Source organism: Eleutherodactylus coqui, chromosome 1, assembly GCF_035609145.1.
Source record: "Eleutherodactylus coqui strain aEleCoq1 chromosome 1, aEleCoq1.hap1, whole genome shotgun sequence".
NCBI lineage: Eukaryota > Metazoa > Chordata > Amphibia > Anura > Eleutherodactylidae > Eleutherodactylus > Eleutherodactylus coqui.
In genome coordinates, this window is record NC_089837.1 from 447,868,141 (window position 1) to 447,890,185 (window position 22,045).

The 22,045-nt window shown below is 43.0% G+C and overlaps 1 long non-coding RNA gene across 2 annotated transcripts in view; it reads right to left on the reverse strand.

The window, feature by feature from the left end:
- LOC136582269 (uncharacterized) overlaps positions 1–22,045 on the reverse strand; it is a 42,416-nt gene that overhangs the window by 9,060 nt on the left and 11,311 nt on the right. Inside the window, exon 3 of one of the 2 annotated variants that reach the window (XR_010787163.1) lies at positions 20,558–21,279. The exons of the other annotated variant lie outside the window; for it this stretch is intronic. This is a non-coding gene — a long non-coding RNA (uncharacterized lncRNA). Of the gene's footprint in view, positions 1–20,557; positions 21,280–22,045 lie in introns of those variants that run through there. 2 annotated transcript variants of the gene reach the window in all.

A 22,045-nucleotide genomic window follows, 5' to 3' on the forward strand; every position in this document is an offset into this window, starting at 1 on the left:
CCAAAAGGATGGAGAACCCCCACAAATGACCCTATTTTAAAAACTAGACCCCTTAATGAATTTATCTAGGGGTGTACTGCGTATTTTGACCCCACAGTTTTTGAATGAATCTGAGCAAAGTAGAAGGAAAAAATTACGATTTTTACTTTTTTGGCAATTGTGTCCTTTTAAAAACTTTTTTTGTACAGCACACCTCTGAATGAAGACTTTCACCCCAAACTTTCTCCACTGCTTCTGCGCTTGCGTCCACCATTTTGCTGATGGGCACATGCGCCAAAGTTGTGAAAAGGTCCGCGGATAAAGATCCCATCGGGGGACATCGCCAGAGGTTTTAGGTAAGTAATTTCACATCCCCTCATGGATCGGATCCATGATTGGGGTGAAACTTTAACTTTTTTACTTTTACGTGATCACCGTTTTCAATCACGTGACCAGGAACCGCACACTGCGGGCCCCCGTGAAATCTCCAGGCTCTTGGCTATGTTTGGTAGCCAGGAGCAGGGAGATTTTAAATAACCCTGGCAATCTGCGGCTTTTGCACATGCATCCGCGATCTTGTGATGGTCCACAGATAAATCCGGGGCCTTAGGTATGCTATTTTATCTCCCCTCACGGATATGATCTGTGAGGGGATATGAAACGTAAACTTTTTTTTCTTCTTTTTAAACTTTTTTTTACTTCACATGATCGTTGTTATCCATTGGATAGCAGCGATCATGTGACTGGGAACCGCATACAGAGGTTCCCGATGACATCTCTCTGCTCTCGGCTACACATGGGAGCCAAGAGCCAGAGAGTTTTTGAATTTCCTGGACCGCGCCCAACGTGTGACGTCTGGTGCGCATGCCCGGAAAGGCCAGGACAGCGCGGGACATCGCGGAGAAGATGGGTGAGTACTTTCAGTTGCTCTGTTTATTCCGACCCATCAGGGCAGCTGAATCTTTAACTTTTTAAAAACTTTTTATTGACTTTTATATGATCACTGGCATTCAGTAAATGATGTGACTGGGGGAGGGGACCCGTGGCCCGGAATGGCAGCTCCAGGTTGTCGGCTACCTCCGGGACTCGGCAGCATGGAGCTGTCACGTCCTCAGCTTGCAGGGCCTTAATCCCTGCAGGAAACATGTTTCTACGTCCTCAGGGATTAAGGCCCAGCAAGCTAGGACATAAAAAGGCAATGGGCTGGACACTAAGGGGTTAAATGCTGCTGATTTTTTGCAGCTAAAATTTTCTTTGCAGCGGCGAGCGTAGTTGCGCATGAGCAAGGTAATTTTTTTTTTTTTAACCTTTCAAACTTTACATCCTGCCCTATCTTTCTCATATGTAATATTAACTATGTGTGAGGAAATAGGGCATGTCCTATCTTTTCTCACATGTGCTATTACCGCGCAAGAATTCAGATAGTGGAAACAAAACCATTGAAACTAATGGTTTTGTTTAATCTCATTATATGACCGTGAAAAATCATTCCTTCGTGGCAGATTTCATACTTTGTAATGTATACGCAGTACTACCACTTTCTGTGATACTTCCTATGTTATTGTGTTTGAAATTTCGGAATTTCAGGATGTGTTTTCCACCTTCACATTAAAGTGTGCCGTACCGCCCAGGAAAAGGGCCAATCCACAAATCATAGATCAGGATTATGTAACATGATTACATAAGATGGGAATAACATGTAGGATGCATACATGGTGGCACACCTAGGTTTATCACAACCTACTACAATGTTGTGATTCCTCTAATGGAACTGACGTTCCCCTTTTGCACACGTGAGACTGTTGGCAGATGATTCATACTCCAGATTTGTGGATGTTTTCCCAGCACATACTGGTGCCAGCTTACATAGGTGTGTCTGCTAACGAGTTGCTCAGATTTGTTGAGCGGTTTATCCCAGTATGTGTGTTGGCATGTTAATAAATGCATGTTGGTCGGGAAGGGTTTCATTTCTCCTTAAGGAAAGCACCCAGAAAGTGTGAGAACACTTATAAAGCCTGGGAAATATGCAAATTGGAGATGGAACAATACTGCAACAGCACCACCTATTGGAAGGCAGTATTACTGCAAGTCAATCTCAGAACTTTTAAACAAGCCTGGAAATTCTGAGCCAAAGCCACAATCTTCTCCAGAAGACTCAGGAGTTGCACCTAAATGCAGGCTGTCCAATTCCTTTCCACGTTCTCCTCGCCTCAGGACTATTTGAAACAACTTCATAGACTGGTATTTTCTATTGTTGCATCCCTTTTTGTTTTCATACTGTTTTGTGTGTATTTATACGCTCCTTACCCTATTTGTAAATATCTCCTTTTGTATATTTTTATCTACGCACTGCTAACCCTTTTTTAGAATAAAGCTTAAAACTATATTAGTCGTCTTTGAATGTTTTAAGTGGTCCATAACCCTGAACTGTTAGTCTTGTGTCAGCTAGTGGAAATTAAGGTGGCTGGCCTACTTGTCAGAAATGGTCAGTGGTGATAGTGAGTTGTTTTGGGGCGTGTTAGGCCACGCAGGGTGCTACTTGGGCTCCATCTTGCATGAGTGCAGGATTCTGGGAGCTGGAAATAAGTCAATCCTGTGGTCTGCCCCTGGGTGCCATACGTCACAGATTGGTGACTGTGGGAGCTGTAAACCCCATCCCAGATTATCAGTGACATGGCACAGCCTGACTATGTGCATGTCTGATTCTGGCCCATGCAAATTTTTTTCGCATGAACCATATGTATAGCCTAATTGGTTATAATGGGTCCGTGTACTCACCATGAAATACGTTTAAGTATAGATATCTGCCACTGTGGATGCACACACAAATTAGTCTAAGTCAATGGAAGCTGGAGGGAATTTCATGGACTTTACGCTCTTGACAACAATATCTCAAGTAGGACCAAACTCAATTGATACGGAGACTGTGGTTGGATCACCGTTGTCTTCAGGGCCTGTAACTCATGAGACAATTGAACTTGAAATAGTTATTGAATCTGATCACCATGACATGATTAGTTTTCATCTTATCTCTTCTCCCAAGTTTGCAGTTATTCTAGGAATTTCTTGGTTTTCTACCCATAATCCTTCTATTAACTGGGGCTCAAGAACCATTACGTTCCCCTCTTAGTACTGCAAAGACGGATATCGGATATAACTACACGCCCTCGAACATACCCAAACCTCTGAGGACAGTCAGCAGAATTCTGATAAATTGCCACCTCAATACCAGTAATTCAATGATATCTGTAGCAAGAAGAAATCCGAATAACTACCCCCTCATCAGCCATATGATTATCCAAATAGAATTGCTCCCTGGTACAACCATTCCTTTTGGGCGAATGTACAATCTTTCTAAACCAGAATTAAAGTTACTCAGAGAATACTTGGATGAAAATCTATTCATTTGACCTTTCTCATCCCCAGCTGGGACACCTCTGTTCTTTGTAGAAAAGAAAAGACTCAACCTTTTGGCCATGCATTGATAATAGGGAACTAAATAAAATTACTGTCAAAAATCACTTCCCTCTCCCCTTAATCCCAGAATTGCTGGAAAGACTACTTTCTGCCAAGATTTTTACCAAACTAGACCTGGGAGGGGCCTATAACCTCATATGGATCCACTGAAGGGATGAGTGAAAGGCCACTTTTAGAACTAGATATGGACATTTTGAATACCTGGTTATGTCTTTTGGCCTCTGCAATGCTCCTGCCACCTTTCAGCATTTTATTAATGATGTGTGTCGAGTTTTTTAGATCAGTTTGCTGTTGCTTACCTCTATAACATTCTTATATTTTCTGACAGCTTTGAGGAACATCGCAGGCATGTCCGGCTAGTCTTGGGACATCTAAAAAGTAATCATCTTTATATCAAATTGGAAAAATGTGAGTTTGAACTAACCAGGATTCAATTTCTAGGATATATCATCTCCCCAGATAGATAGTCTGAGTATAGACCCTAGCAAAATTAAAGCTGTCTGTGGTTGATTGGCTCACTCCGAGAAATCTAAAAGAGGTTCAACGCTTTATAAGGTTTGCGAATTTCTACCGAAGATTCATAAAAGACTTCTCAAAAATCATCTTACCAATCAATTCGCTCACAAAGAAAGCCAAAATATATTCATGGTCTTTAGAGGCACAGAATACTTTTGATAAACTAAAAGCTCTGTTTACATCTGCATCAGTACTGGTCCATTCAAATCCAGAACTACTTTTTGTTGTTGAAGTGGACGACTCCGAGTCTGCTCTGGGAGCTGTCTTGTCTCAACGAATCAGAGACAAAATGCAACTGCACCCATGTGCATTTTTATATCATAGCATGTCACCTGTAGAAAGAAACTATGATATTGGAAATAAAGAACTATTAACCATAAAATGATTTTTATCATTTCTTATTGGCCTAGTTCAAGAAATACTAAGGCCAATACCTTGTCCAGGATCCTTACTGAACCGGAGGATGGGTCTAATACGGACTGTACAATTTTGTTCCCCCAAAAGTTTCTGAGAATGTTTGACTCAAAAGAATTCTTAACTAAGTTCAAAGATGTGTACCAAAATGAACCCTTTCTCAATCATCCTTCTAAGGATGTGGACCTCTATTTTAAGAAGGGTTTTGGATGCAGGTAAACAGACTGTATGTTCCCAATCCTGTTCAACTTCAAGTCCTAAAACTGGTCCATAATTCTTAACTTGCAGGCCATCTTGGAGTCATAAAAACTCTGGAATTACTGCTTCATTCATTTTGGTGGTCTAATTGTAAGAATGATGTGAAAAAATAAATTGCTTCTTATGTAACGTGTGCACAAAACAAGACACCTCGATCTCCTCTGTTAGGACTTCTTCAACCCCTTCTGGTCCCAACCAGGCTTTGCGCATCTTTAAAACAAGACACCTCGATCTCCTCCGTTAGGACTTCTTCAAACCCTTCCAGTGCCAACCAGGCTTTGCGGATCAATATCAATGGATTTTATTGTGGGTCTCCCCCCTTTGAAAGAAATGACTACCATCCTTGTTGTGGTGGACCAACTCACAAAAATGGCCTATTTTATTTCCACCAAAGAGATTCCACTTTTGAACAAACTACATAATTAATGATCAAGGAGATATTTAGACTGCATGGCATTCCTGATTAAGTAGTTTCTGATAGAGGTGTGCAGTTTACCTCACGATTTTGGAAAAGCTTTTGAACTGCCTTAGGGATTATATCAGCTTGTCTTCCACTGTCCATCCCCAGTCCAATGGCCAGACTGAAAGGACCAACCAGACTCTTGAGCAATACTCTGCTGTTTTTCTCTACCTCCAGGAAGATTGGGTGGACTATTTATCTACAGCAGAATTTGCGTATTACAACTCCAGACATAGTTCTAGGTCTCAAGGTCCCTTTTATGCTAATTTCGGCTTACATCCAGTGTTCATTCCTGACCTTCCTGTGAATACTACCATTCCTATGGTAACAGGCTAACTATGTTACAGGAAACCCAGAAAACGCTAAAGGTGATGCTACAAGAAGCCCAGGAACACTATAGAAAAAGGCAGAGAATAGAAACCAAAAGGCTCCCCCTAGGTTCCAAGTGGGTGATAAAGTTTGGCTGTCTACTGAAAACTTAAAAATGCATTTGCCCTGTCGCAAATTGGGGCAAAAGTTTTTTGGACCTTTTCAGATTTCCACAAGTCGCCTTCCGCCTAAAGCTCCCTGGCAGACTTAGAGTTCATCTCATGTTCTAGATGTCGCTGTTGAAGCTATTTTGTAGCAACACCTTTCCTGGAAGAAGCCAGCCACCTCCTCAACTGGTAAAGGTCCAGGGTGAAGAGGAGTTTCTTGCGGACCAAATTCTGGACTCCAGAATGCACAGAGGGAGGTTGCAATACCTGGTACAGTGGAAGGGATATGACCCGGAAGAAAACTCATGGAAACCAGCCCAAAGTGTTCATGCTCCCAGGCTCACAGCTGAATTTCACTGCAGGTACCTAGGAATGCCAGCCCCTGGGAGGTCCATTAGACATCCTGTTTGTAGGGGACTACAGGTGATTGCTCTCTCTAGTGAGCTATCCAGCCTGTTGGACAGCTCCACTGCTGAATCATATCCTAGTTTCTTGTTCTTGCAACCCAATTCCTGATTGGCTCCACCCTGTTTCCTATTGCATCAGGAAGTGACATGTCACTTTTTTTCCCCTGCATTTGAATTTCAGTTGAAATCTATTGAACCCTTTCTTGATGCAGATTTGCCACAGATCTGATGCAGAATCCAAACAGATTGCACGTCAAATTCACGCAATAATCAGCTGTATGAACATAGCCGAAGATCAAGGTACATTGAAGGTTTTCTGAGTGGTCCCAGGAGCATTCAATGTCCAAAATGCTGCATTTGTTGGTCCCTTTTTCACAGCCAACATAGATATGCCAAATATCGAATTATCTATTATGAATTGTTCATCACAAGCTTTCCATTCGAGCTCAATGCGCAGCAGAATTTTACAATAATTACATAGAGTGGGTAATTTCTCATAGTCTAATCTTTAACTTCCATGTTCTATCTGCCGGCACCCCTATGCTTCTTCTGAAACAACCTATAGCCCTTATAGAATTCTATCATGATCGGTTTTGTTCAGTATAAACTGTGCAAGGGGCTTGTATATGTGTGTGTATCGGACAGTTCTCCAAATTTTGTTTCTGCAATACAAATGTTAAAACATGGCCTTATTACACTTACATGCTAAAATTCATGGGACAGGAACTAATATTGTGTAAGACCCCATCTAGCTCAGCAAACCGCAGCAACTTTATGTGGCATTGCTTCCATAAGTGAACAGAAAATGTCTGGGGGGGATGTTGAGCCATACCATCTGGATAGCTACCCCTATAAATGCTTGATTAGATTCATATTGGGTGAATGTGTAGGCCACATCAGTCATAGGAACTCTCCAGAATACTCCACAAACTAATTTTGGACAACTTGGCCCCAATGGCACAGTACATTATCCTGCTGGAATATCCCATCACTGTAGAAGTACATGAAGTCCATGAAAGGCTGAAAATGGTCACCAAACAGTGAAAAGCAATGGACACAGGTCAATAACATGTTTAGACAGATCAGTGGACCCAACCAATGTGATGAGAACACACCCCACACCAGAGAACCACCCCCAGCCTGAGAACTGGGGTCCATGGCTTCACGGGGTCTGCACCACACATGAACCCTACCATCAGCCCAAAACAATTGGTACCATGACTCATCAGACCATGCCACATGTTGCCAGTCCTCTAGGGTCCAGTCAGCAACCTCACAAGCCCAGGTGAGTCGCTGTTTCCAGTGTTGTGGTGGTAACAGGGGCACTCTAGAGGGTCTTCTGCTCCCATATCTCATGGAGGCTAAAGAATGCTGCATTGACCTGTGGGATATGTGTGGAGCCTCCTGCATTAAAATATGGATTTGATTTCTGCCATAGTAGTCTATTCATATGGACAATTCTACCCCAAAATTGCTAATTGCATTCATTAAGCACCCATGGGCAACCACTGCGCTGTCTACTGTGAGTGGTAATGCCTTCAATGACATTTTCCTGGTAGATATGTGACACTATGGGTCGAGGAATGTTAAATGCCTGCACAACTATGGAAATGGAAGATCTCATCCGTCTGGCACCAACTATGATGCCTCATTCGAACTCCGATTAACATTGCCTTGCCATGAGCACAATGATCAGTGTTCAACATAACTCACAAGACATCTCACAACTTATACAGGTGTGGGCGTTCCCAAGTCATTGCCTGAGGTAATGGTACTTCATAAATAATTTACATACTGGTATCCCATGACTTTTGGCATGTCAGTGTGTATCCTTGTGAAAAGGCCAATGTCCTACGATCTCCTTTGCGTTCATTGATTACGCATAACTATGCCCTTAGTTGGCTGCACATTTAGCTGCATACTAGTTGGCCAGACATAAGGCAACTCACATTGTGTGTGGCCAGCTTAGAATAATACTTTGTCTTTGAGTACATCTTATTTTCTTATCTTGTGCCAGTCGTACATAATGTTTCTGTTGGAAATTAAATGTTTCTCTTTATCCAAAAACATCCTCAGCACATCCTGGCGTCCTGCTGAAAATATGTAGATCCTAGATAATATTCATGTAACATGACCTACAATAAAGACCCTGATAAGCCTCCAGAAAGTACAGCTCTCCCACCATCACAGTAAAACCACGGAGACAAGTTAGAAGGAACGAACCATAATACACAAGCCATGCTATCTTAAATGTGTCAGCCAAATATTTCTGTGCGTCCTTGTTTCTGATCAAACATCACATGGAAATATATTCTCAAGACGTGCATTTTCATCATCAGTATTTTCAAACAGTATTTACTATTTATCTAAATCTACGCAGTATGTACACTATATGGCTTATTGTATGTGACTAGTATCTAGTTATTAGACATGTCATTTGTATCTTGCCCCATGGTGTATGTCCTCCGGAGCTGGAAACTAGTATTCATCAATGTTCCTTTATCAAGTATCCCCCAATTCAACATATTTCATAATCTACAATCAGTTTTTACCAAAATTCTTCAACTACCATTTAGCAATGAGCCAACTTTTTAAAAGTTTGGTTATGGCCGGTTCAACGACATTGACAAAAAGTTCAGTCTGGCCCAAATTAATTCAAATCAAATCCAAACTTCCCCAATACTCCTAAAACTGGTGTATAAGACAGAGGAGGAGGAAAAGGAGCCAATTTAGTGACAAAGTGAGACAAACCACCTAAGGTTTAGCAAAGTTTGACCCCAAAACAGGGTTCAACTGTTTAACTTCGCTCAACACTACTGCCAGTATATTACATTGTACCATTGATATTGATGTCCTCATGATTCATGTTTGCTGTCTAGGGTGATGGGGGTAAGTGTCTACTTTGTTTACATGGCTTAGAAGGGTTGTAGAGAGGGTTGAGTTCACATATCCAAATTGTGGAACAGGGAGCAAAATAAAGTTCTTGCCAAACTTTTCAGGTGCTACCTTGACACATACTATAGAAAGTGTTGACCTTTCTATACCAAGTACCCATTAGTTTAAACAGGCAATCATTTTGTCTCTATTACAGTACCACAATAACAGTAGCAGACTGAAACACTGCCCCCATAACAATCCAACCAAACACTGCACCTATAACAAACCTAAGCCAGACAAAGTCTCGGTATAACAATGCTGCCTTGAAACATTGCACCCATAAAAGACCCAGGCTGCGTCAATGCTGCAAGAGTGCCACCCGAAAGAGAACCAGCTTGCAACAATGTTCAATGCATCCTGAAGTGCCCTCATAATAGAATTAGCTTGCAATGGTGCCCTGATAACGGAAGGATCATGCAACGATCAGAGATGGAGGGATGAGTTTGGGGCATAGCATGGAGACAGCACACTTACCTTCTTGGTCTGTGCTGGGTAACCCTGAGAGTGTTTTTCAATGTTTCTTAGCTATGTATCTCCTAATTCAAAAATATTACATCAAAATACCCTCAAGTCTATGAAGAGACACTTGGCTGCACATTAAAAATACCATCAAGTGAAAGTAGCTCCAAAGACATGGCAGATACCTTTTGGGTTGAAAACATATAGTAGGTACTAGAGTACAGACACTATTGGTACGAAACTAAGTCCTTCACAATGTTCAAGATGAGGACAATCATCTAAAACCTCTATATGCAATACCTTCATAGTATTTGAGAGGATGACTTTTAATTTCATTTCTTGCCATTCAATATATATTGTAGATTCAGATTATTGTGCCCTTGATGCCTCATCTTCCATTCGGAATCTTAGGGGTTACTCATTATTACCCATAGTTCACGACAAGACAATACAATGTGTAGCACTAAATAGAAGAAGGATTACTTCACATTGGTCCCTATAATGAATAGGAATCATAGTCCAATCTATGCTGAACATTCATGTTATTACAGACAGCGGTCCTTTCACAATTCAAGCTTCCTTGTATGGAAATTACAGCCCTGAGTGCAGCATAAAATCAAGTGACCAGTTTTCCCTGGATCAGTTTCAATATGAATCCATATAAGAATAAGAAAATCCAGCAATCTGAGCGATTTTGGTGGTAGACTAGCCCGGCCAGGACTGCATACACTGCTAATCTTGGGGGTTTTCTTATGCAGTGGCATGCAACATCGAGAATAATGTTATCGAGGAAAAACATCCAGCAAATGGAGATCCTGTCAACATAAATAACTCATTGAAGAAAGGGGTCAAAGAAGGATGTCAAGAATCATTCTGAGGAACAGGTAGTATACAGTCAAGCAAACTGCAGCTGAATACAGTGCTGGGGCTCCAACTAACATGTTCAAATGCACAACATTCACATTTGTAATAATTTGTGCTCCTGGGGCTTGTAGTACTACATACTTCAGGCTGCAGTTGGGGGTTAATTTGGCTGGCTGTTGTGTAGATCGCTCCAGCCAGCCAATCACCAGGGGTCTGTGCGCCTAAAAATCAGCCCCTCTTGGTAGAGGGTGCTGGTTATTATACCTCCTAACTAAACCCTGGTGATGGGATTCATGCTGTGCAGATGTCTGTGTGCTGGTTGGTGTCTAGTTCTGTTTGTCTCATCTGTGGTCTACATGTAGCTTTGTTTGTATTCCCTGTCAGTCTGTAGGTGTACCGCTTGAATCCCTTCTGTCTTAGGTGTAAGGATGCCTGAAATCCTTTCCGTTTCTAGGTGTGCAGACGTCTGGTCTAAACTATATCCTGTTTGATTATGTATGAATTCCTTGCCGTCCTTTGGCGTGAGGATGTCTGAATTCCACTCCATCCATAGGTGTGAGGTCGCCTGAATCCCCTACGGGCGTAGGTGTGAGTTTGCCTGAATCTCCTCCGGGCGTAGGTGGGAGGTCATCTGAATTTCCCCCATCCATAGGTGGGAGGTCGCCTGAATCCCCTTTGGGCATAGGTGTGAGGTCGCCTGAATCCCCTCTGGACGTAAGTGTGAGGTCGTCTGAATCCCCTCCATCCGTAGGCGTGAAGACGTCTGAATTTCCCTCCATCCATGAGGTGTGAGGTCGTCTGAATCCCCTCTGTCGATAGGTGTGAGGTCGCCTGAATCCCCTCTGTCCATAAGTGTAAGGACGCCTGAATTCCCTTCTGTCGATAGGTGTGAGGTCGCCTGGATCTCCTCCGTCCGTAGGTGTGCGGATGCCCATGTCTGAACTATGTGTTGCCTCACACGACTCCAGTGAATAATAGACTGCAAAAATTGGATCACTGGGCAGTGGGGAAAAAAATTAATGGTCATATGAATCCAGATTTTTGTTGTATCCAGTAAATGGGATGATCTGAAATAAGTGTAAACAGCACAAATTGATGGACCCTTTCTGTCAGCTGTTCAGTACCGCCATCTAATATGTGGCAACAATTTCACCCCCTAGTGCACAGGTGTCAAACACAAGGCCCGCGGGCCGAATCTGGCCCGCCGCCTCATTTTCTGTGGCCCGCCGGCTATGCAGTAAGTTCCCTCACTCCTCCATGCTGCTGTCAGTATGCGATCTTCTCTCGGCTTGTACTGTCTAGTGCAGACAGTAATAGAGGAGTGCCGATAGCAGACTGACAACGGCCGCGGAGGAGGGAAGAAGACTGCAGAGAGCATGATCTCTGGAGGGACGAGAGCAACGCTGAGGAGGAGCAGCTGCAGGGTGAGATCCTTGTGTGTATATGTGTGTGTCTGTCTATGTGTGTATGTGTATGTATGTGTGTATGCGCAGAATGGTGTGTTTCTGTGCGTGTGTATGCGCAGAATGGAGTGCGTGCGTATGCGCAGAATGGAGTGCGTGTGTATGCGCAGAATGGTGCGCATCTATGGTCACTATGGGGGACCATATTACCAATCGGGCCACTGTGGGGTTCACTTTTACTGTCTTACAATTGGAATCGGCCCTTTGAAGGCAACCATAAGGCTGATGTGGCTCTCGGTGAAAATGAGTTTGACACCCCTGCCCTAGTGGAATCTATGCCATGACAAACTTCTGCAGTTCTGAGTATCACAGGAGGTCCAATGGGCTACTAGATGGGTGCCTGTGGTAAAGTGGCCATACAGTGTATGCACATAATACTATGTTGATTTAGAGTTTTCTGCAATTATTACAGACAAATTAAACTGAAATTTGGAGCCCTTTGTATGTGGGCACTATGAGGATGTAGAGTAGCATCCAAACCACAGAGTGATAAGTATCTGAGTTTCCGTGTGTAGAAATGTAAATAAACACTAAAAGGAGAAGTAAAACTGCCAATATAACACCAAACTTTCACTGTTCTTTTTTTAATATTACCCTCCAATTACACATAACAACACTCAACAAATCATAATTTGCCAACTGACACCCTTGCCCAATGCCAAATCCTCAAGCAAGCCGTGGGAGTAGACAGGTAGAAACCTGAGGTGCTTGGTGGTATGCTGGGAGTCATTATAGAGTATGGAATGAAAATGATGTGGGTATAAATCTGTTGGACTTCATACGTTTCCACCATACAAGTTCAAACAGTGAAACATATAAAGTCAGGATTACTAATGTGAAAAATATGTTTAAATGTGACTTTTATACAGTGCCTGGTGGAACAGGCTTTAGATAAATGTACCCGCAGAGCATGGCTGGGCAGGCATTATAGGAAGATAATCCTCTTAATTAGGTCATACAAGAAGAAACAAGGCCCAAAGAGGCAACTTTGCAATTACAAATTAATAGTCTTTGATTTATGAGACAAAAATCAGCGTTTACAGGATTTTTCCAAGATCTTTTACCCCAAAGTTAAAAGGGGCTTTTGCCAGTTCTACTAAGTAAAGTGTAATAGCGAGCAATAACAATGCTAAAACTATCTCTAAAGTGGGTCACATTCCAGATCTAGTTGGAAAACATTTCCTGGTATCCAATACAGATGACCAAGGTCAGTACCAGGAAGGTGATCCAAAACATGGCCAAAGATGGAGCTATGGTCTATACCAGAGAGTCCAATAGAGAGGCTAGCAGGTATAAATCTATGGGTGCTTTCACACAGGATGGAATTAGTCCGCCTGGACATTTCTCCGTCACAGTGTTATCCCCATGGGGCTTGAATTCCGCACCTGTGTCTTCAAAACTACGAGAGTCAATTCTTGACTCTTAAAAAACTTTCCGCTGCAGAAATATGGACGTCTTGTAGATTTCCAACATACAAGAGATGTAATTCCGCACCTAAAGTCGGTGGAAAAGAATGCAAGAAATTCCGCACTAGTTGACAAAATCCGCATCTGCGCTGCATCCTACGAACTAATTCTGCCCATGTGAAAGCACCTTAATAGGGAAAAGGCAGGAGTGACGCCCATACTATTAGACCAGACAGGCTGCCCCACACTATAGAAGTGTAGCGCAGAAAGGAATGACCCTTCTGGGCTCCCCTAATATTTCAGCGCTCAACTGCTTCTGCAAATATGAAGTATTGGTTGACACTTTGGCCAAAGTGCAAGCTCACAACCTAAACACAAATGTAGTGTCCGAGAACAACATCCTTGTCCCTTATTGTCATATATGTATTGTCTTATGTGGATGCACTGTGCAAAGCTGACATGTCATTTTTTGTATGTCTGTTGCACAGCTGCAGCGTCTGTAGGGTTAACTGTGTTAAAATCATTGCCTGTCAGCTCTGCTGCTGAATGTATCTATCTTAGTGTCACGTGGTACAGGTGAGGTTATAAATGTGAGTGTTTGAGAGCAGGAGAGGTTGTTGATGATCATCCATCTGCCCATGCTGTTGGAGGACCCACAGTGATGCAGGGAAGCACCTTTAGCTTCTTTGTGTTGAAAACAGAGAAGGAGAGGTTCCCTATGTAGGAGATGAGGATCTTCCCTCTTCTCCGATCCAATGGGGAAACCGCAGGGGCACAGGGAGACACCTCTGGTTTCCTTGCGTCTACTATGGAGGAGAAGGAGAGACATCCCTACCGTAAGTGAAACGCATGGAAGAGAGGGTGAGTTACTATATTCCCCAGAGTGAGAGCAACCCCCAAATAACTCTGCATACAGGGACCCACCATACAAGGTACCTATTCACAATACAGGTTGTTCGCCATTAGGATCACCGCACAGAGGTACTTAATTGTGACACCCACGCGGATGTTGTCTTTCTGAGTAATTTTGCCTGCCAGAGTGTTTGAGGAGTGACCCCTAACCTTTTCCTCCTCCGGAGTGCTCCCAATTTTCAGGATTGGTGACATATAGATAACATGGACTATAGGGCCGTATTGTTCCTGTGGATCCTCCCAAGCTCTGAGCTCTAGCCTGTAATTGTTGCAAGTGAATTATACCTATAACTACCTGTTTATTCAAGTTTATTCACGTAAAGTTTTGCTGGGCCTTAACAGTTCCTAAGGACCCGAGGTACTAAACACAAGTCGCCGTGTTATTACTCCGCCGCTTAGATTAACTGTTTGTGGGAACGGTGGTGTCACGAGTAAGATCTACTACAACCCCCCTCATCCCCTTTATTGGCACTCCCAGCCAAAGGAGTGTCGAAGCTTGGCTCCAATCTACACTGGCCTTGGTTGCGTGTCATCCCTCCGGGACCAGAGCCTGGTAAGTGCCACCATGAGACATCAGCACTTATCCCTCCCAGCTCTTCACGTTAACCAGGTGCCCAGAGTCACCCCTCTGGGGTGTTGCACAAAGACCAGCATGTCAGTTAAAAACCGCAACAAGAAACACCATGTGTGAATGCAGCCTAATAGTATGAGTGTCACTGATAGGCTCTAAGCCTGCATGGTGAACTACATGTACTTGTGTAGCACCCAATATAAACCTCATCTGTGTGAAAATATGAATGCATGGTAGCTGTGAGTGGTTGTTAATCAGTATTTTGCACCTGTGCCCCAGCATATAGCGTTTTGCCTTCTGCATGCTGCTTGGCATTGGTGCTTGTACCTTTGTTCCAGTTAGTACGGCTGGTTTTCAATGTTGTCTGTGTCCCTTTTGTTTGCTGTAAAGAATAGGACAGTTGACTATACTCAACATGTACCGAGGAAAACTGCTGTATCACAAGTGTGCTCTATAAGAATGACCTGAACCGTGTGACTGCAACTGATAGCACAACTGCAATTCACCCAACTTCTCTGGAGAGATTACACAAAAGGTTTATGACTTGCTTGGCTTGAAAGTCTCTTCTTGCAGCCCGAGGCCGCTTTCACACGGCCGAGAAAGTCTTGCATGATTATGAACCCCATTGGGGTCATATATATGAGCATAGCAATGCGGGAAAATATCGCGGCATGTCCTATCTGTGGGTGATCCCTCAGAACGCCTCACCATTGTTTTCAATGGGGCTGGGAAACAATGGGAAACACATGCCAAGCCTGCGGAACAGTTAAAAGCCACACCGGAGGATCGCTACTGTACCTGAAGTGATGGGAGGCGTTATTAAAGAAAGACGCCTCACATCCGCTAATAAATTGTACATTCCCAAGTACAATATCTGGCCAAGTTTCACGGACTGATATCGCGATTGCCTGTAGGAAATTAGCCTAAGTCAGCTCTCATTCACGTGCATATTTTCACAATACGGAGAGTAGAAACCCCATTGATTTGCATTAAGGTATTCAGATATGAGTTTTTCATGTTCGTTTTTATGTGCATGAGAAAAAAATCACAGACTGTCCTATTGTGATCTCTATTACAGGCCAAAATAGCCCATTAACCCCTTCAGTGGTGGGTTTCTTACCACCCTGTCAGACCCACCAAGGCAGGTTTCTTAAATGGGCCAATCATTTAATTTCAGCTAATTTCCCAGTTGCGTTCCATAACAGCCGTATGAGGGCTTGTTTTTTGTAGGGCTCCTACACACACACACAAAAAAAATGCAGCGATATCGCAGCGTTAAAAAAACACGAGTGGGTAGGAGCCCTAACTTATACAGTTTTTTTATGTTTTGCTATTTTTGTACATTTAAAACATTTTTTTTCTTACAGGTTTGCTTTTCTGTCACCACATTCCAAGAGCCGTATTAATTTTATTTTTCCATTGCTGGCGCCCCAGAAGGCCTTGTTTTTTGCGGGATGAACATTAGTCTTCATTTATCTAATTTTTGGGAACATGTAAAATTTTGATCGCTTTTTATTTCATTTTTTCTAGTGGCAAGATTAACAAAATCTGTAATTCTGGCATGTTTTTTATTTTTCACTGCATTCTCTGAGCAGTATAAATAATAAATTAAAGGCATTCTACAGGCCAGTGCGATTATGTCAATACCAAATTGTAATAGTTTTTTCTTTTTCGCTACTTTTTCATACAAAAAAAAAGGTTATTTTTTTATCACTGCATTCAAAGACCCCTAGCATTTTAATGTTTTTTATCAACTGAGCTTTGTAAGGGTTTTTATTTTGCGGGAGTTGTACTTTTATTAGTACTATTTGTTAATCAGTGCAGCATTTTGATAATTATCTATTCTGTTTTTTGTAAGCTGAGCTAAATTATCTTTTTTTGCGATGTTTTAATTTTTTTCCATGCCATGTACCCTGCAGATTAAAAAATTTACTAACTTCCTTCTCTGGGTCACTACAAACGCAGGGATACCCCGTGTGTAATTTTGTTTTAACTTTTTTTACAAAGTAAAGGGAGAAATGTGGGGTTTTGGTATTTTTAATTTTTTTATATAATTTTTTTACTATTTTTTTAAACTTTTTTTTACATTTTTGTCCCTTCAGGGAACTTGCATAATACTTTTTTTTATTCTTCTAATATTCTGCTGAGGCATAGCAGGGTATTAGACAGGCTATGACACTCAGACAGAGACTGAGCGTCATAGCCTAATTTAGCCGGCAGACCCGGAGGCTATATTCAAGCCTCCAGATGCAACAGAGACCCATCAGGACCCCCTGATCACATTGTGGGGGATTTGATGGTGACAGAGCAAACCCCCTCCCTCTGTCAGCCCTTTACATGCTGCGGTCGCATGAACCGTGGCATGTCAAGGGTTAAACAGCGGAGATCTGAGGTTTTCTCAGTTCTCTGCTGTAAGAGCTGGAGCCTGGCTATCATCTGACAGCCGATCACCAGCTCTCCCTTGCATGGGGACCATCTTCGGCTTCTGACAAGCCGATGGTCTCCGTGGCAACGTGTAAACAGTGCAGGAGTTCAAAAAAAGAAGTTGTCGGCATATTGGTTATATCTTCCGGCTTCTTTTTTTAAAGTCCTGCACTGTTCTCTGTGGGACTGTGCAGGCGGGGTGTGTGCAGAACACAATGCCACAGCTTATGGCATTGTGTTCTACACGGTCCCATAGTGAAACATAGCCTGGAAATCTTCTGGGCTATATCATTATGGGCAGTGGAGCTAGTCCTGGAAAATTTCCAGGCGTGCCACTGATAGGGTTGAAGTCATTGGGATTGTGTAAATATGCAGGATACATGTGTATTGACTGCATAGTGTTACAAGATATCAATAGGGCTTTCTGGCGTGTGTTGTTTTTTGCACATGTGAAAAACAATGAATATGCGCACAAAAAGACGCAATACACAGGGAATACACACAGTTCTGGTCCATGCGCATTTCATAGACTGAAATTGAATACGCCTGTGTAAATGAGCCCTAAGGGTTCAATCACATATTACATAGACCGAGTTCCTCTAAGTATTCCCTCCACCCATCCTTGATACTCTGTTGGTCATTCAGTTCCTTCTCATTTCTGCCTTTGATTGTGCTGTTGTGTGCCAAAAATGGTTTTTGGGCCATCTTGACCTGTGAATATAGGCCTCGCATATGGCCTCTCATGACTTCTGCTTGGGAAGCTTGGATTCCCGAGGGTTTTCCCCCAGTTGAGTCATGAGAAAAACCCTGACTACTTGTACTCAGACCTTGCGCTTTCCCAGTAGCATTTAGAGAATCCTTTAGCCCGGTGGGCCCACCATCGGATACCATAGCTGAATCATTTGAGAGCTCTTTCATAGGGTTTCCAAGGCGAGGTTTTTGCAGGGTAGGTCTCCAGGCCTTTCCCTAACCCTCCCCATTTATCCGGGCTTGTGACCGGTGTATAGGAATAACTCCTACCCGGCTGAGTTAGTTAATGTCTATGTTGGAATTTACATTAGAGTTGTTTGTTTCCTTTTGGACCAATTTTAGGCCTGAATTTGAGTCAGACTGGATCTCTGAATTTGTTTATTGTCCAATTTTTCTCTTTTATAGGTTATTTTTAGTTACAAGAGTTGCGGTTGTATGGCGGTGCGGTGATGGGTATGAGGCAATAATTATAGTGTAGTATATGTCTGTGGGTTTCTTAGTGTGGACCAGATGGACCTTTGGTTTTCATTTTGACCTGAAGTAAGGCGATGTTAGTTGGCGGAGTTCCTCGTGTTTCAGTTTATTTTGCATTCAGTATCAGTAATAATTTTTTGTATGTTTTGTTTTGCGTTATATCCTATGTTTTTGTTTTTCTTATTGCTATGTTTTTCAATTTTATAATAAAAAGATCTCCAGTAATCACATGTGATTTCTTCTCTGACTGGAATCATTCACTTTCTTTTTTCTTCTGTATCTCGGCTCAGAATGCCATGAACTTTTTTCAGCGATGATTTCCCTCTGCACACTCTGCCCAGCCTGTGGCTACCCCCAATGCCTCTCTTAGTGCCCTCCCCTATGGTAATAGCGTCCCCTTTTGTGCCTGATTTAGTAATATTATTTCCTCATAGTAGTAATTCCCCTTTGTGCCCCTCAATAAGGCAATTGCGGCCTTAAAACTAATAAAACCCTCACTATGCTCCCAAAGTACTAAAGCCCTTCTGTGCCTCCTCAAAGTAATTTTGCCCTCTTTGTGCCCCTCAAAAGTCACAGTGGTCCCTCTCTGCCCAGACAAAGTAATAGTACCCGCTGTATGCCCCCACAAAGTAATACTGCTTTCTTAGCGTCCATAAAAGTAATACTAGTTTCAATGTGTATGGAGATTTTATGCTCTCTTTTTGTTTATCCTTCTTCTCTTGAGAAAAAAGAGCGAGTGTGGTGGCTCACTTGTTAGCACTGCTATCTTGCAGTGCTAGAGTTCTAGATTTAAATCTGACCAAAGGCAATATCTATATGGAGTTTTGGGAGCATTTGGCCACATTATGGACACTCTGGAGGCAAAATTTGTGAACCTAATTCTTACTTCCATTGGCTTGAATGGGATCCAGTCGTCCCAATTGTTTTTGGAATACTGGTACGATTACTCTCAACTAGAGTTGAGCGAACATACTCTGCCGAGCTTGATGCTTGTTCGAGTATTAGCGTACTCGATGGTGTTCGTTACTTGAACGAGCAACAAGCCGTGTTCGAACCCGCCCCTGTTTTTGGCTCCTCTCCGCATGTCAAATGCCCTCTACACTAGTGATGTTTATTGTGTAATGTTTTTTAGGGCTAATTCACACGTCAGTTTTTTCCAGTGGTCTTTTATTAGCCAGAACAGCAGCAGAAAGAAAATCTAAGTTGATTTTCATCTCATGTTTTGAACCTTCTTTTGGTTTTGGCATACCAAAGAATTATTTTAAAATCTCACGTTTGCGTTAACCCTTAACAAAGTGTCCTTTGTGTTTACAATGTTCCCTTTTGCCTTCTTTCCGCCGGTTCTTGGCCACTGGGAATTTTTAAGTTTCACTGTATTTTGATTTTCTTTTGGGCACCTCTACGGTTTCCGGGATCATCAGGAAGACCTGTGATGTCATTTGGCAGCGTCTGATGCCTTTGGTGATGGCTCTGCCCTCTCGTTGATTATTGGATGGACATCGCCTAGGGATTCCTGAATGCTGCACAGTTAGCAAACTACATTGGGGCGCTGGACGGCAAACACATCCATGTCAAAAAGCTGCTGCACTCAGGTCCTGTTATTTCAATTATAAGCAGTACTTCTCTGTAGTGCTGTTGGCAGCTATAGATTTATATTTGTGGATATCGGGGTCTATGGAAGCGCTGCTGATGCTTGCATTTTCAGGACTTTCGCAATGGGTATTCCAGAACCACGGAACCTTCATGGCTGTTCAGGTCCACCTGCCCCATTTGTCCCTGTGGTTAATGAGGGATTTGGCTCATGAACTCATGTACTGCGTCCCTTTACTCACAGAGACATGGGTGTTTAATTAGCGACTCACCCATGCCAGGCATTTCGTGGAGTGTGCCTTTTCGCATTCTCACCAAGTGGAGAGTTTTGCACAGCATGCTTCAGCTGAAACCTGACAACGTATCTGCGGTAATTAGAGCCTACATGGTGCTGCATGATTTTTGCCGGGACAACAATGCTGGTGAGAATGCAGAAGAGGCTGAAGCTGCATCTCTCCCAGCAGAAGTGGCAGATGATGCCATGCTGCATAGCAGACCGGCAGCATCTGCTCTCCAAGTCAGGCACATCTTCATGCCCTGGAGGTTGCTGTACTGTAGGTTGTTAATAGCCATTCTCCCAGCTGTAAGGTTCCTGCAGTACTGCAACCTCCAGTTCATCCTCATTTTCTGATCCTAAACGCTCTTTCTCCAGAATAATCCACTAAGGATGGCCAAGAATAGGAGGGAGATGCCCAGAATAATTAGACTACACCTTGGAGATAATCTCATGACCGTTTATCTCTAGCAAGTACTGAGGAAGAGGTTCACATACCTTGAAATGCGTAAAAAATAATGGGATTTACAAAAACTAGTATTGAAAATAACTATCCTCCATGGACTTGGGGTCAAAGGCCTCACTCTGTTGTTCCATGTGCCAATCACTTAGCCCAGGCTGGGGTTGCATTTCTTAAAAGGAGGGACAGCCATAACAGGCTTCACGGCTATGCAACTGGGCATGGGTGGGCTGTGAGGAAGTGTGAGACCCAATGTCAGTTTCATAATGCCGATATCTGGTTACATAGGATTGAGCAGGGGCAGCCATGGACACTGAGGGAGTCGAGTGCACTCTTTTCCGGGTGTTCCTCCAGCGGTCAAGGGCAAGAAAGCATTCATCAGTGCTATACAGCGCCAATGCAGCCTTAATTAGTGTTGCAATTGCTGACTTCATAGGCTGGACTTTGTGTTTGGGCAGCTTCCTCAAGTCTGGGGCTAGATATTTGCAATACATATCTGCCCAATCCTCCAGTCTCATCTACCTGCAAACCAGGAGAAGGATTGGGCTCTTTGAAGAAAACCGAGGAGACATATAAAATGATTTGGTCTTTTGCTTCCACCAGCAGCACCACTCCAGCCCTGGGAGCCAGATTCCCGGCAAAATTTGTCCTTGGCTGACCACCATCTTGTCTTCACATCCAATACTATATGTATAATCATAAATACACCTAAAAAGGAAAAAAAGGAGTGCAGATAAGATGAACACTGTAAGCAATGCTAAGAAAAACCTGCTTGACACTTCAGAAATCCCTGCATGAGGTCAGGTCCAACAAACAGTATGTCGGTGGTTGTGAAAGCTACAAAACACACAATTACTAGAGGCACCGTGAAAAAATATTACACAGACTCCAGCACCAAAGTGTCACCAAGATTGGCAGACTCGGCCTCTAAAACAATGTTTGCATTGCACATGTGCTTGCTGGGAGTCAGGAGTTGCTCAAGATGACTCAGACACATGTCTTGCCAACAGAAATATAATAAAAAATGCTCCCAGAACTGCATGTGCCGAAGCGTAGTGGCGGAGTCCCACCTTTCTCCCAAAACCATCTGGGTCACCTCCTGCCATTACATCTCCTTTTGTTGGCTCTCCTTGTATGCAGGGCATGAAGTATCCCACAGGTGGGGGCAAGTTTCATATCAATACCTCAGGGCATTGTGGAAAAGCCCTGCCTCTACAAATAACCTCGTGGTGGAATAATTGTCTGCCGTGGTTTCCAGGCAAGTGGCCAGGGTGCTGCAGGTGTGCCTTTTCTGCAGTTGACAAAAACTGCAGCAAATCTGCACCAAACTCTGCATTTATATCTGTATTAGGGCTTCTTCACATGAGCGTTTTATCACAGATTTTTTGCCGCGATAAAACGCCGTCCGAAAATCGCGACCATCTGAAGCATTGGATTTCAATTCACAAAATCGTCCGCCCGGAAAAGATACGGT